We start from the raw sequence: 15,734 nt of genomic DNA on the forward strand, positions 1-15,734 counted from the left end.
AACCACAGATAGAGAAGCTGTTTCCTAGCAACCATGCTGACGCACAGCAAATGAATTAATAATAGTTATAATTAGTTGTATGTCATTATATAATAACAATAGCTATTATTAATATTGATGATAATTAACAATGCTTTTGAAATGTTGTTGAAGACAGGGACCAAGTACAGTGAACAGAGTAGGAATAGATAACAGGCAAACTCAGTTAAAAGACTGAAGAGGGGAATGAGAAGGAATCATCAGAACAAAAGTTTGTTAAGTCAGGGGAAAATTCAAGCAGCTGTCTGGTGATCACAGAGCCTAAGTGATAAGCTAGAGATTGAAAGCATGGTCAGAAAAGGCAGGAGTCAAGATGGGCCAGGTCATGAAGGGCCATGCTGAGAAAATGGGAGCTGTCAGTTTTCAAATCTTGGGAATCCATCAGTAAGAAAACATCAAAACGGTTGTTTCACTGTACAGGATTTGTTTTAAGGATCAGTAAGGACAGACTGGTGATAGTTCATGGCCATGGCGTAGGTCCAGAAGACAGGACCTCCCTGTGAGTCCTAAGGCATCACTACACTGACAGAATCTATGCAGACAGGCTCACTTGTGCACTGGCTCACGCAAACTTGGAGCTGCCACATGGTGTCTCTGAGAAGGTGAAGGTCTTCTTGCTACTGGAAGAGCCAGGTCCCTAATGGAACATACTCCTGGCATGTCTGCAACCTCGTGTTGATGTCTGTAACTGTGATCTAGGCTGTGAACAAGCATGAAGAGACTGTGCAAGCCTCAGCCCCAGGGAACATTGTGCAGAAGTCTGTTAACTCTAAGATAGGAACAGGTTGTGGAAGAACAAGGCAACTTGGAAGCCCGGGAGGAGCATCTGCATTTGCATGGTGTGAATTAGTAAGCAGCCTGCCATGGTGGAGTTCCTGCAATGCCTTTTACTTTGATCAGCCTTAAAATTGTTCAGAAACCAAGTTGCCCCTGCCCCTTGCCTGGTAGATGGCCTGAGCCCATTGCTGGTGTGCTCTGCTTGCACCCAGGGCATTATTTTAAGATCCTGCATCTCTCTCGCCTTTTAAAATTAGACAGGTTGCCATGTTTCAGTTGTAGACACTTTGTGAGCTTATTTCCATGATTTCTTTTAGATGAAAATGACAAACTGTTCCCTGAAAATCGTTCCAGGAAAGAGTTCTTTTCTCATGTACAGACCTGGCTCACCTCAGATGTCTTCTCTTCTCTTTGGAAGTCACCTCATGTGTCCTGACAGCCACAGAGAACCCATACTCACACCCCAACACATGCTATTGTCTGTATACCACATAAGCACAAAACTGAACAGAAGTGAACTGAGGTCTGCGGAATTTCAAGCTGCATAGAATTCAAGGGAAAAGAGATGTCTGCATGAGTGGGTGTCAGTAATGAATATTATGAGTGCATATATTTTTCTATTTTACTTTATTCATACAATGTTAATTTCACAAGGCTTGGTAGCTGATACGGAATGTCACAATGACTTGATGTTATCATTATCACTTTATTTGGATCCTAATTTGGGCCATGTCAATTTCAAATATTTGTGATTATAACCCAGGCTAAAATGAAAATCTTTGCATATGTTTTTTTATTTATGGAATAATACCAGGAGGATAAGCATCCTTGAGTACCTTGAAAGGGGGGATAACAGAAACTTTATAGCTCTCAATTATCATTTTCATGTTGATTTACTAAAAAAGAGAAAAATGTTTTTTTGTGTGTGTCAGTGAAGTGTGACTGTACCAATCTGGATATTTTGAATAGTGAGCTTTGGTATTAAGGTACCATTTTGTACCAGTCTGCTAGGTACATTGGGTAGAGCGTGCTCGCTTTGGTTTGAAATTTCATGATAGTAGAAGAATGATTTTTCCCAAGCACTTATGTATTTTCTCTTACATATATTATATGTTTGTATCTTTTATGTATTTAGGACATGTATTTCTTCTTATAAAGCTTAATGGATTTTTTAAAAAAGTAGTGTAGATATTAACCACGTGGATGTCATAATAGACATTTCTAAGCTGTAGTACTGTACTGGCTAATTTTGTGTCAACTTGACACAGCTGGAGTTATCACAGAACAGAAGCTTTAGTTGAGGAAATGCCTACGTGAGATCCAGCTGTAAGGTATTTTCTCAATTAGTGATCAAGGGGGAAAGGCCCCTTGTGGGTGGGACCATCCCTGGGCTGGTAGTTTTGGATTCTATAAGAAAGCAAGCTGAGCAAGCCAGGGGAGGCAAGCCAGTAAAGAACATCCCTCCATGGCTTCTGCATCAGCTCCTGCTTTCTGACCTGCTTGAGTTCCAGTCCTGCATCCTTTGGTGATCAACAGCAGTTTGGAAATGTAAGCCAAATAAACCCTTTCCTCCCCAACTTGCTTCTTGGTCATGATGTTGTACAGGAATGGAAACCCTGACTAAGACAAGTACCTTGTATTTTGAGGTGTTCTTTTCCTACCTCCAAGTGAGATTTGTTCCTTTTTAATAGCACTCTGCACTCTGCTCAACAACCAGCTTTCCTGAGAAAGCAGCCCTGACCTGTCTGTAGAGTTGGGGTTGGGGGAGCCTGGGACAGACTAATTGGGTCTTAGTTCTGCCATCTACTATGAAGCAATAGAGGAAAAGGAGAAGTTTTATTTTAAAAAAAACCTATTCAATATTATTGTTTCAAATATTAAATGATTAGTATAAATACCAGGCAAGCCAAACATTAAATAATAATAATATGGCACAGTGGGCAGAACAAGACATTTGGAGACTGGTGGGCCTGAGATGCAAATCCTGCTTCCATCTTCTGGCTATGCAAGCTTAAGCAAGTTTGTTGACTATTCTGGGCTTCATTTCAGGCTTAAATGGTGCTTGGAGAATGAACTAAATGGAAGTGTCTCTGTAATGATTCATGAAATATAACAGATAATAACTACAAGAGCTGATATTGAAAAGTATAGATGACTAATTTTTTTTTTTTGACAGTGCATTCTGCTCGTGCCTGCAGAAAGTATCCTATCAGTTCAGAGAAAAGGAAAGTGTGAGCTAATCTTTGGATGATAGATTAACATGTCAGAGAAGCCTTTAGCTGCCATAGCATGACACAAGCCAAAATGTCTATAGGGCCCTGGAGAAGAAACACATCCTTTGTTTTGGACCTACAGAGAGGAAGTGTAAGTGAGCATATGCATTGTACTAGCTAAAGGACCTGGCAGTAAGTGCTTGATAAATAGCACATACTTCTGCAGATCAAATGTGATGCTAATCTGGGGAATGAAGTGGTTGATAGGAGTAAAGGAAAATGAGCCCAAGTCAGCTCTGGGTTCTGATGATAGGTCAGAAGGCTTCCCTCTGAGATGCATTGAGGTGATTGTGGAACAGAGTAAAGAGGCACTTCTGAAGTACAGGACAGTTTGATGATGCTTAAGCAGAGATGCTGTCCTGTGCTCTGTGATGCACTGAAGAGAAATCACCTCCATTTATTCATCTCCTCAGGCATGAGTCAATTTTTTTCCAGAGAAATGCGTTGACACATGCATGGAACAGCTGTCTGGGCCATCTAGATTAACATCAGATTTGATCAGAAACCACGTCTACCATTTATCAAGCATTTAGTCAGCACAGAGACTGCATAGCTTCTCACATACATCACACTATTTAACCCTCTTGATAACCTCAAAGCAAATGAAACTCTGAATTTCATCTTAAGGCTGAGGAAACAGAAGCCTGGAGAAATTATACAGCTGGAAGTCACTAAGAGGGGATTCGACCCTGGGCATGTCTCCTCTACTCTCAGCAGCATCCCCTAGCTTTACACTGTCTTTGGCCACCTGCCCAACTGCAGTCTTCCCTTCTTCTTGTCGTCTCCTCAAGTACATTGTAGTCCTTTCTCTCTGCCTTCTTCCCTGCTTAGCCTTCTCTAGACTTACTGTGTATTCAGTCTTTGGGACTTTATGGAGTCTATATCATATGCACATCACACTAGAAAGGCACTCAGGGCACATCTGAGTTTGGTCCAGGGCTATCGAGAAAGTGAATACATCAAGGCTGTGTTGGCCAAAGGTGCCAGAGGAAGAAACACTCTTAATTGCTTGTTCCTTTCCTTCCTGTGCTCTTGTCTCTTATTTTCCGAAGACAGTTGCCATGTGAATGCCCTGTATCAAACACTGTGTCAAGTGCTAGGGGTAAAGTGCATTTTCAAGGAAAGATGAATAAGTGGAATGAAGCATGATTTCGATGCAATGCAGAATGCGATGTACATCCGGAGGCTGCTGTTCAATGTTAGTCCTCATGTGACAGTAACGTCATGCTTACTGCTCCTGTCCTTTGCATAAACCCTAAAGAGAACTAACCTTGGGCAAGGAGGAAAACACTAATGATTAAGAGAAAGGGCCACTAGAGTAGGTCTTATCCCTTTATTGATTTTTTTTTTTTTTAATGGATCTGGGCTTTGAAAGGACTGCAGAGTATGAAGCAGATGGTAAATAGAGTTCTATGGCGATAGTCACAAATCAAAGCTGGAGAGACAGAGTTGGAGCAGTTGAATTCTTGAGAACCTGTGAGTTAGGCAGCACAGGTATGTCTGTGAATGGTGTCTGCATGGGTCTAAGAGTCATGGCTGGATATCCATGCCTCATGACTACTGAGTTTTGTAAATATTGTAGGCATGTATGTGTGTGTCTGGGGGGGGTGGTGGTAAATATGTGTGTGTGTGTGATTCCATGTGTGCAGTATATTTGCATGCATGTTAAGTACAGAGGTCAACAATATTGCCTTATTGACATAGGGTCTCTAACTGATACTGGAGCTCACAAATTCTTTTAAGACTAGCTTGGCAGTGACCCCCAGGGTTGTTTTTTTTTTTTTTTTTTTTTTTTGCCTTCATTTCCTCTGTGTTAGGATTACAAATACTCTTCACTAAACCTAGATTTTCTTACTCTGCACTTGGGAATCCAAACTCAAGGCTTTCCGCTTGAATGGCAAGCACTTTACTGGCTGAACCATCTCCCCAGTCCTCCTGTGTCCCATGGTTTAATATGCCGAATTCTTAGTCCCTGAAGCAATCGCATTAGGGGGTTAAGCATTTGGGGGACAATTAGGTTTAGATGAGGACGTGAGAGAGGGCTCCTGAGGTAGAAGTAATTCCTTATAAGGGGAGGAGAGACCCCAGAACTTCTCTTCCTAGTATATCAGGTTAGAGAAAGAAGGTGGCAGTCCCCAGTACTAAGAACTGGGCCAACGGGCAGTTTGATAATGGACTTCTTAGCACCAAGAACTGTGAAAGCCAAATTTATGTTCTTTAAGCTACATAGTCTAGTTGGTCCATTTTATACCTTACACCACCCAAGACAGTAAGTTACTCTTACACTAGGATGTATTTCTTCTGTGAACAGCTGGAAGGATCAGACAGCATCCTTTGTCTCTCATGGGTGGGATGACAGAGAAGCAGCAGGGCACTGTTCTTTCTAGTTACTTGGAGAAGAAGTAGTTTTCCAAACCACATATAAGATGAGGAACAGCACACAGAGAAGGGAGTACACTCTGACATGCGGGGCCTCTTAGGGCCTGACCTGAGTCCATCATACAGACACCGGTCCATTGTGAATCAGATGGTAGAGTAAAATAGCTTTTCTATTCTCAACAGCCACCTGAACATCTGCAGTGAATAGGACTCTCAGCTCCACAGTGAAAGGGGTTAATTTCATCACAAGCCAGACAACCTTTGAAAGAATGTTCACAGTCTTGATCTCAGATTACAAAGAGCTAAGCACCTGCAGATGTTCACCTACTATTATCTCATACAATATAAGAGGGGAAACAGCTACCAGGAGCTCATAGATCTTACCTCAGGAGGACATAATGGTTGGACTTTAGGGACCCGAATGGTCTCAGTTTCTTGTGGTAAATACTCATATATTTATTAAGTGAACATGCTGAGTATACCTAGACCCACAGGAAATACAAATGTTAATTTTTCATTAATTTCACACATTTCTAGCATGCATTTGTGTAACAGTGGAATCCTGTGAGTTAGTTTCATAAATTTCTTTTCGTGAGTAACCTTGTGAGAAGTTTTCGGCATATTATTACCTTTGCTTCTGTTTCAGAGATCCCCTGGGAATGTCTGACAAATGGGACTGGCTACAAAGGTACATGATGTTAGGGAATTTAATTACCTGAAAGAGCATATAACATACATGCCACCCATTAATTTTACAGACTGCATATTGATTAGATACTAAGAATTGCTAGATGTTTTCAATCTGTAAGCCCATTTATCCCAAACTGTATTTATTTTTAACTTGGAAAGAATGTATGTAAAATCATGGTTTAACCTTCTGGTAATTCCTTCTGGTAATGTCCAAAAGGTATTGACTGAACATGTACAAATGCCAAGGACTGTGTGAGATAATGGGGTACAAGAGTAGATAATACAGATAAAGGCTTTACTCTTATAGAACTCATGGTATCTTCCAGTGCTGTCTAGCAGGGCTGATGAGCTTATCGAACTGTGACTAAGTAATTAAGTTTGATCAGAAAATGACTTTCCATCTACTTTGAGATAGTCAACAACTCCAAGAGGCTGTTGAGTACTTCCTGTATGGCTAATACAAATGAAGAGTGGAACTTTCAGAATCGTTTGGGTTTAGTACATTTAAACTGACATAGTCACCAAGGGTTAATGGTTAGCGTCCTAGACAGGACAATTCTGGTGGGAGAGACTGGCTTTGAATAAATAGAGGAGAAAGCAAGGTACATTTCCATCATGGTGTGTACTGTAGAGGAAAGAAATGTGTGGTATGGTGGCAGGTGGTAGAGAAGGCTGACTTCAGGCAGGGGATAAAAATGGGTTCTGCATGGGAAGGAGCTGGCTTTGTAGGAGAGTGGGGAGGGGGAAGGGCTACAGTTAGTGAGAGCAACGGAGTCAAAGTCAAGCCTGCAATTTCCCAGGAGTTTCCTGAATGGCTCGTGGGCACACTTGTTCCCTTTCGGTTGTGTGTTCAAAAAGGGTATTTCTACTTTCAGATGATTAACTCTGTTCTCTGGGAGAACTATTTCTCTGAAGAAGCATGCACGAGGTTGAGGAATAAGCAAGCAGCCACCTCAGATCTATCTGTTGAGCTCTTGGGTGACCATGTCTGCCGTACATGATACTTGGTACAGAAAGCTGCCTCCATGTCCTGGTGGCTCCAGACAGTCTTCTGAGTTCCTATCCTCGAGGTCTCCACTGTCAACACAGCAGTATCTCTTGCTTAGACTGCTATCTGCATCTAATTTCATTTCTGATTTCTCTGGAGATAGAATGCAATTTCTTTCCTGGACCCACTTTCCTATCTGCATTGTAATATCTATAACTTTTCTCTTGCTGCCAACTTGAGTCCATCTATTTGGCCTGCTCACCCACTCACTGATTTTCTGTCTGTCATCCCCAGTAAGCCATTCCGTGGTTCTGCTTACTAATCCTGTCCTTCTGTGGTTATACAAAACTTTTGCATCTACTGGAAAATCTGATATTTAAAGCGTGGCTGGTATTATTATTATTATCACCATTTCTATTAAACTATCATAAACATTACTGTTGCCACTGTTAAGGTTTTGGGAGCAAGAGGGAGTTTAGAGAGCGCAGGAGAGATCTGTGGGGATTCAATGGCTATCCATTCACATGGAGGTAGAGGAAGAGAATAGGGTCAGATGGGGCCATGTATAATTAAGATACATTGTATATATCTAGGAAAGTTTCACATAGTGAAACAAATAAGAGTCTTTAAGATAAGAATAAAAAGCCCCACACTTACCTGGCAGGGGAGATCCTGTGATCATGAAGGTGGTCTTCCCAGGGCGAGGCTTAACCATTGCACTCCTGATGTGCTGACCCCTGCGATTTCCCCAAATGCAGGAAACTCTACTGCATAATTTGTGGTAGTGGGGGACTGCGTTCGCGCTCTCCCCCAGAAAAAAAAAGAATAAAAAGCACACAAAGCTTAAGAAATACAAACATGACTGACAAATATAAAGGCTGTCTGTGAAAAGTCTAGGGTTTGCTAAAAATGTCACAGCCACCTTTCCCTAAATCTAACTCACGTTCTCATTCACAGATTGCTAAACATCTTGTGTTAGATCATTTTACTTAGCTTTCAGCCCCTCAGTATCCTCTCACTCAAAATCCAGTGCAGAGGATGCAGAGGATGCGGAGGATGCGGAGGATGCGGAGGATGCGGAGGATGCGGAGGATGCGGAGGATGCGGAGGATGCGGAGGAGGCTGCTTTGTCAGTCATCTTCATCACTACTCTGATTCTTGCTGTGGTGACTTCTGGTACCTGGCATTCATTCATCATCCACTGTTCTGCAATGGCCCTGTCCTCTGAACCAAGACTTCCTGGTACCCTGGTTTCCCCTAGAAATTATCTTTGCATGCTGCTATATTTGACTGAGGTCGTGATTTCTCTGACCATGGGATTCTGGGCCTAGACACCCCAAACCGTCTTCTACATGACTAATATTTCAGTCTTGGTCTTCTTCACACAACTTCCAGACACTTCCTCTAGGACAGCCCAGCTTGATTTTCTTTTACAACACAGCACAGGATTCAAACAAGCACATATTGCTCATTTTAACCTGTTTTTTTTAATTAAAAAATTTAAATGATATCTGGATCAAAATTGAACTTCAAGACAGTTTTACTCATCAGTTTGGCCACAATGCAGACCTTTTGCTTGATATCTAGAATGATTCATATGTATAAAGGTGTCTGAGGTGTTTTGTTTTTTAATCACTGGTTCAGGTGAAGAGTGCCACCCACCTTTCCTTACCATCCCTGGATTATTTACCATTTGTTATAAGACACAAAAATAGCTAAACCTCGGTAATTGATAAGGAAAATGATGTTTAGTTTTATAGGAAAAAAGCCAAAGATTGGGTAGCTTTATCTGTTTGGGTTCTGAAGCAGAATCTGGTTACCTCACAGTGTGTGTGGGTGATATCATGGCAGAAGTGTGCTAGAGACAGCACAGTCTCATAGTAAGAAGAGAAGTAGCAAGGAACTTCTTCTTGATTTTTTTCTAAACCATGATCTTTATTATAGTGCTAAATTATCACGTGATGTTTAAGCCCTCTCTTGTCTCTTCCAAACCACGCCCCGACAGCTTCCTACCCCAATCCTGGTTCAGATTAATCCCATAGCTCTACAACAGCAAGAGAGACATACGACAAACAGTTAAAGGCATGAAGTGCACTGGGTCCTTGAGAAGAGCTAGAAAACAGACCATTTCCAATGCAGGTTACTACTGTTTATCCCATGGTATAAAAATGGCTGTCAGGCAGCTAGAAGCTTGTCCATGGAAAGGGAGCTCAGTAGGGAGTTCCAGGGTGCTTCCTTGACTACCCCTGCCATTTCTACTTGACATGTATAAGCCCCTGATTTGGTGAGGAACCTCTGCTCTTTCAATCAGGCTATTCCTGCCATCTCTGCTGGATGCTGTCGGCTGCTTTGATGATGGTCTGCTGTCTGCTCCTTCTATTTATCAGCTAATTGATACTTGTTCTTTTATTTGGTTTGCTGTTAATAAGCTCCCTCATTAAAAATTTGAACGTAAGACAATCTTAGGTCATCCTCAAAACTGTACAGAATGCTCACAGGGGCTAGTTGGGCTTCCATGAGAAGTTCACCCTTGCTTTCTCAGGAAAACACCCCAGCGAACGATCCACTTTGCACTAAGCTGCCCCTCCTTACAATGATAGAGTCGCTTACTACCACACACTGGGAGCCACACCTTTAACATATCTTGAAACACGCTCGAAACACATCTAAACTACAGCAATGCCAATTTCTATATTTGTCTCTCCAATTGCAAAAATTAAATTGCTTCCAAGGCAGTGAATACAGTGTGCCAAAAATGCAGAACTGGCTGTTCTTTTTATATCAGAGAAAGATGAAAATTATTGTGTTTGGAGGCCGTCTCTCTCTGTCACAGTAAAGACAAAAAACAAAAGCTATATTGTATGAGAGAATTTAATGCCTGGACATATTAAGTTTTAAATTCTGTAAGCATGAGTATTTTGCCTGCATGTATGTATGTGTACCACATGCATGCACACATAGTTCAGAGCCTAGAAGAGGGCACATGATCTCCTCGAGCTAGAGTTATAGATGGTTGTAAGCCTCTGTGTGGATGATGGGAGCAAGTGCCCATAGCTGCTGGGATGTTTCTCCAGACACCATATTAATTTTTTAATAGCTGTCTCTGTTACATGAAGTCAGTGACTGTATATGAATATCTTGGTGAGTAAGATGGGCTTTTAAATCTCATAGGACCCATCCTGTTGCAGTAAGTCCTCAGTGCGTGAGAAGTTTCCATCGATAACTGACATATCAGGGCTGGCCTGTTAAAGCTTGTTGCTCTGGAAGCTTAGTGGGCATGTCCCAGCAAGAAAATGGGACTTAACACTACTAGGTAATTCATGAAAGAACTGTGCTTCTCTTTTAAGATAAATTTGCATAGATTTGTTTTCTTTTTCTTTCCTACATTTTGATTCATACATACATACATGTGTGTATGTATGTGTATGCATATGTGTATATGTATATGAATAATATATGTATATATATGACTCTTATTTTATTTTTCACTAGAGAATTCTCTAATTTTCACATTGAATTCTTTAATTTCTAACCCCACCAAAATAAAAAAGTTATTTTCACGAAGCAAGAGAATTGCAAATTGTGTGTGTGTGTGTGTGTGTGTGTGTGTGTGTGTGCATTTATAGTGTCAGGGATCAAAGCCACAGCCTTGTATATGCTAAGCAAGTACTCTACCACTGAGTTAATCTTTGTAGCTTAAATTTAGTTTAAATTTAAATTTAGTTTAAATTTGAATTTAGTTTAAATTTAGGGCTGGATACCATCCAAAATAAAATAACACTTTACAATGGGTTGCAAAGTCAAACAGAATATGTGTACTGGGTGGGTAATTAGGTAAACATATTATCTCAGGACACTGATTGCTTCTGTTTAAATTCCTGTATTTATTATTATTATTTTAAAAAATTTGTCATTTGTTCTCAGCCTGGGTCCTCAGTTATCTCTTTTAGTCCATCCTGTCTGTACCCTGTTGATACTATGGTGAAACTTGTTTCAATGTGGACAGGCTAGAAGCTAGAAAACAGGTTAGAACAGACAAAATAACTGATGTGATTCATGTTATTAGGGCAACATGCTCTTTGGAATGTTTACTTAAAGAAAAAAATAAACCAGTCCTAACCCCTGAGAGACTTAAGACCCTAGGGAGAGGGGAGGAGTGGCTTGGTGAGGGTATGGGAGGTAAGTACATCCTCTTGGAGAAAGGAGAGAGGAGGACTGGGATGAGGAACTGTGGGAGAGTGGACCAGGAGGAGGGTAATGATAGGATTGTAAAAAAAAAAATAAAAGTAATAATAATAATAATAATAATAATAATAATGTACTTATTTAAGAGCTTGATAAGACTTAATTAAAAAAGAAATAAAACAAAATAATACTATAAGAGAACAAACCATCTAAAGAAAAATAATAAAAAGACTGTACATAAGAGAGAGGCTGGATAGCTCAGGTTGGGGCTCTTGATGTGAGACTGACTTTGAATAGGTTTCTTGTAGATACTTCTTAAAAGCTGTGGGTTTTTTCCCCAGAGCTCAGCAAAAGGAGTGTTCAAAGAACTATAAATGTTGGGTTCTCTTAGCAGGCTCTGGATAGAGAGCAAGTTGGACCTGACATCATACAGTGCAGACCACTTATTTCTGGTGACTACCAGTCTGATGTTACCATTACAGTGGTAACAGATCTGAGGAGTTTCACTGTGGGTGTATTTAAAAGGGTTGGCACTGGGGAACTCTAGAGAGTGTAATCCCTTGGATCTTCATATACACTGACAGCTGCTCCATGCATGCTCCCTATCTACTTGGAAAGTTGACTGACTCAGGAAGGCAGAAATTGATATGTCACCAGACATCATGGTAGCCATCAGCTCCCATTGTAGCCTTTGCCCAGCATGCCTTAGGTGACTTCCCAGCAGGCTTAGCTACTCAGCAGACAGTGATGGTAGATGGATTTCAGTTGAAAAAGGCCATCTTGGTAGCACTGATCAATTGATGGTGGAGAAGACCTGGGCCACTCTGTACAGTTCTTCTTTAGAAAGCTTCCTAAGTGCTTGACATTGAACCTGGGCTAGAACAGTCGGCCTTCATCATAGCAAGAATAACAATAAAAGAGACCCCCAGGCATAGAGAGTAACACAGACAATTATAGGATAATGTGTAGGTTCAGACTCTGGGAAGGGAAGGCAGGATTTGTGAAGGATTCATTAAGCTGCATTCATGATATGAACCTGACTCTGCATGCAATAAGGAGACTTTGGGCTGTAGGATTAGACAACATCATTCATCATCAAAGAAATTCACATTGAAAGGACAATGACCTATGAAGAAAAAGAAAGCCACAGCTCATGAGGATGTGGTAGAGGGGCCACTTACATACTGTAAATGGGAACGTAAACAAGAGCTGCCATTGTGGGAAACAAAATAGACATTCCTCGTGATATTAAAAACATCTGTCATATGGGTCAGCAATTCTATTATTAGTTATATATCCAAATGTGAAATCAATACATCAAGAGACAAATAGAACCTTGTGTTCATTGAACTGTTGTTCAATATATCTCTGATTATGGAATCAGCCTGAAAGTCCATCATCAGGTAAGTGCCTAAAGAAAATGTGGTATACATTCACAGATGAATACTGTTTAGCCTTAATAAAGAAGCGAATCCTGTCATTTATGACATGGATACGTTGAAATAAGCCACACATTGAAAAGACAAGTAGTGAATGGTCTTATTGTTGGACAAGTTGACTTCATAGCATGATTAAATGGTAGTTATCATAGGCTTGGCCATGGGGAGTTTAGGGAAACTGGCAAAAGGATACCCTGGTAAAAGAATAACTCTAGGTATCTGTTGCACAGTAGGTTTGCTGTAGCTAGTTTAATGTTATGTGCATATGAAAATCACTAAGGAATTTAAGTACTTTTTCTATGAAAATAAGTGTGTCAGTTAATGCATTTGTTATATTTCAGGATGTAGCTATTAGTCATTGCAAATTTGTGTAAAACAATCAGTATATGTTATCAAAATACAATAATTGCCCGAGGATTAAAAACAAACACAAGAAAGAACATGGGGATAAAATACGATCATGTCCAATGAGATTTCCACCACAATGAAGCCTAAGAGGCAGGGAGATTTTTATTGCTTGAGACTGGCCACTGGTACCACGGATGAGAGAAAGTGATCAAAGTGCACATGTGTGTGGATTCTAGGTGATATGAAACTGTGAGCATCCTTCTGGGAACAAGAGAAGCATTGGTGATGCCAGCTGGTAGCCCTCCCGGGGCCACCTGAGATCCCTACTCCCTCCTGTTTACTCTTCTGAATTTGGGGCATTGTGACAAATTCCTCTGAGTGTCTTTTAATACTTGTAGTCCAATTGATATTTGATTTCTGTGGTGGAAAAATTAAGCAAATTGACTGCAGCCCCTACAGAGCAGCACTCCATCATAGAAGCTAAAACTTACAATAAAGCAATTTGACTGTGCCCTATTTCTGAAATGTTTTCATTTGCTTCAGTGACAGTGCTAGCTCTGATTTCAGATCAAAGGAGAGTATAAATTTATTTTTTTAGTTATTTTCATATGTAAAAAATGTGACCCGTGATTTATGGAAACAACTCGTCTGACTTGGTGCCAACAGGTTTTTGATCCTCTTCTTCCAGCCATGTGTTTTTAACCGTCACATACCCACTGCTCACTGATACGAACACACACTTCAGAAGCAAGTAATCGGCTACTTAGGAGTACTGAATCAGTCAGTAATTCACTTTAATTAGACTTTTCTCATTATATTCGGCTTCTGAAGGTAACATGCTTTTTAGGTTGCACAAACTTAGGTAACTAAATGGAAACAGGCCGGGTGGAATCTTAATTAGCTATAAGCCAGGTCTAATGTCTAGTATTTGTCTGCCTTACCCATAGGAAGCCAAGGACCTGGTGTTGTCCACAAAAGGTCCCATCAGATCAGAACATTCTAAAAGAAAATCTGCTGAGCCCAACATTCTTAGAAGCCACTCTGTACAATGACTGCTCTGCTCTGAACTGCTGGTTATTAGCCATTTGTCTCCTGGTTTGAGAACACAGGGGAGCACTGAATGCAATTTCCAAGTGCTTTTCTAATAGCTTTCCAGCCAAATCAGTGGAATTGGAACACATAAAGTGGGGAGGGTGTAATGAATAGTGTGATGGTTTGTATATGCTTGGTTCAGGGAGTGGCACTATTAGGAGGTGTGGCCTTGTTGTAGTAGGTGTGGCCTTCTTAGAGTAGGTGTGTCACTGTGGGTGTGGGCTTTCAGACCTTCATCCTAGCTGCCTGGAAGCCAGTCTTCTCCTAGTAGCCTTCAGAAGAAGAAGTGGAAGTCTCAGCTCCTTCAGTGCCATATCTGTCTAGATGCTGCCATGCTCCTGCCTTGATAATGGCAGCCTGTAAGCCAGCCCCAATTAAATGTTGTCCTTATAAGAGTTGCCTTGGTCATGGTGTCTCTTCACAGCAATGGAACCCTAAGACATTTAGGAATGCTGGTAGAGGAGCTGCAGAGATGGCTCAGCTGTTAAGAGTGTACACTGCTCCTGCAGAGGACCCAGGTTCCTTTCCCAGCCCATATCAGGGCATCCGAATCCTCTGGTTTCCATGGATACCTGCCCAGATATGGTACACAGGCATGCATACATGTACATAAATAAAAGTAACAAATATAGTTGTAAAAAAAAAAAAACAACTAGAAATGAAGAGGTAGGTAGAGAAGGTTTGGGTCCCTGTCACTGTTTTTACAGTAGCTTTGGGACTTAGAATAATTTCCACTCTCTAAACCTAACTGGTTTTTATTCATAAATTAGCATACTTCAGTGAATTAATTTTATTTCATTATTGTGAAAATTGAGGTAATATGTATAAAGTACTCTCATCACTAGCTCATTTTAACAACTCAAATAATGTATGTGCTATAATCTGTTTGTATCCACTTGAAAGGTATTCCAAAGGGTTCTCCAAGCCCTGCATTTTTTTTTTTTTTTGTGGTGCTGTTTTACTAAGGCGATAGTACTTCCTAAAAAGTATCTATCATTGAATAACACTGAGTGCTATGAAAATATATGCAAATAGTAGAACTTTGCAGGTAGATTCTCATTCCTGTGACCTACTTTATTTGGCTATACCATAACAGAAAGACAGGGTTCAGCATTTACCTGTGCTGGTGATTGGTTTACAAAACCCACTAAAATACCTTGAAAACAGTTTAAGTAACTGATATACATAAAATGTAGGTTTTGGCTTGATTTCACTCTCAATTATAGAACATATCAATAAAATACTTTAGGAGGGGAGCAAAGAAACACATTGAATACAAACCTTAAATTTAAAGTGATTCAATGAATGTTAAAATATGGTGATAAAGGTCAAAAAGGAATCTCTAGCTGGGGCTAAGGTGGTACAAGTTTGTAATCAATACCAGCTAGCTTCTTGGGAAGCTGAGGCAGGAGGATCATGGTTTCAAAGCTTGTCTGGCATATAGAATGAAACAAAAATAACTTAGTGAGACCCTGCCTCAAAGTAACAAATAATGGCCCATTATAATAGCACACAGGTAGAATG

General features: G+C 40.5%; 1 protein-coding gene and 1 non-coding gene across 2 annotated transcripts in view; both read left to right on the forward strand.

Annotated features, from left to right (window-relative positions):
- Kctd16 (potassium channel tetramerization domain containing 16) overlaps positions 1-15,734 on the forward strand; it is a 274,370-nt gene that overhangs the window by 145,858 nt on the left and 112,778 nt on the right. The window lies entirely within an intron of this gene.
- LOC115065588 lies at positions 7,796-7,959 on the forward strand. The gene has a single exon (XR_003845352.1). It is a non-coding gene; the product is annotated as a U1 spliceosomal RNA (small nuclear RNA).

The sequence above is a fragment of the Mus pahari genome, chromosome 15 (assembly GCF_900095145.1).
Source record: "Mus pahari chromosome 15, PAHARI_EIJ_v1.1, whole genome shotgun sequence".
In the NCBI taxonomy this organism is placed as follows: Eukaryota; Metazoa; Chordata; class Mammalia; order Rodentia; family Muridae; genus Mus; species Mus pahari.